Raw genomic sequence first — 1,145 nt, forward strand, 5'->3', positions numbered from 1 at the left:
ACATCCTCTCTACTTCTATCTTATCTATTCCCTTCATAATTTTATATGTTTCTATAAGATCCCCCCTCAATCTTCTGAATTCCAATGAATATAATCCCAATCTACTCAGTCTCTCCTCATAAGCCAACCCCCTCAACTCCGGAATCAACCTAGTGAACCTCCTTTGCACCCCCTCCAGTGCCAGTACATCCTTTCTCAAGTAAGGAGACCAAAACTGCACACAGTACTCCAGGTGTGGCCTCATCAGCACCTTGTACAGCTGCAACATAACCTCTCTGCTTTTTATTTCAATCCCTTTAGCAATGAAGGACAAAATTCCATTTGCCTTCCTAATTACTTGTTGTTCCTGCAGACCTACATTCTGTGATTCATGCACAAGGACACCCAGGTCCCTCTGCATAGCAGCATGCTGCAACTTTTTACCATTCAAGTAATAATCCTTTTTACTATTACTCCTACCAAAATGTATGACTTCACATTTATTTACATTGTATTCCATCTGTCAGACCTTTGCCCACTCGCTCAATGCATCTATGTTCCTCTGCAAAGTTTCACAGTCCTCTGCACACTTTGCTTTGCCACTCATCTTAGTGTCATCTGCAAACTTTGACACCCTAAACGTGGTCCCCAGCTCCAAGTCATCTATATAAATTGTAAATAATTGCGGTCCCAACATCGATCCCTGAGGCACACCACTAGTCACTGACTGCCAGCTAGAATAGCACTCATTTATCCCCACTCTTTGCTTCCTGTTAGTCAACCAATCCTCTATCCATGCTAATACTTTACCCTTAATGCCATGCATTCTTATCTTATGCAGTAGCCTCTTGTGCGGCACCTTGTCAAAGGCCTTTTGGAAATCTAGGTACACCACATCCACTGGGTCCCCATTGTCCACCTCGCTTGTAATGTCTTCATAGAATTCCAAAAGATTTGTCAAGCATGACCTGCCCTTCATGAACCCATGCTGCGACTGCCCAACGGGACAATTTCTATCAAGATGCCTTGCCATTTCTTCCTTGATAATAGACTCCAGCATCTTCCCCACTACAGAGGTTAAGCTAACTGGTCTATAATTCCCCATCTTTTGTCTACTTCCCCTTTTAAACAGTGGCGTCACATTTGCTGTTTTCCAATCTGCTGGG

General features: G+C 43.3%; 1 protein-coding gene across 1 annotated transcript in view; it reads left to right on the top strand.

Moving 5' to 3' along the window:
- Positions 1–1,145, top strand: part of LOC109916098 (fibrocystin-L-like) — a 209,492-nt gene that overhangs the window by 126,303 nt on the left and 82,044 nt on the right. The gene's annotated exons all lie outside the window — the stretch shown is intronic.

The sequence above is a fragment of the Rhincodon typus genome, chromosome 4 (assembly GCF_021869965.1).
Source record: "Rhincodon typus isolate 14 chromosome 4, sRhiTyp1.1, whole genome shotgun sequence".
In the NCBI taxonomy this organism is placed as follows: domain Eukaryota; kingdom Metazoa; phylum Chordata; class Chondrichthyes; order Orectolobiformes; family Rhincodontidae; genus Rhincodon; species Rhincodon typus.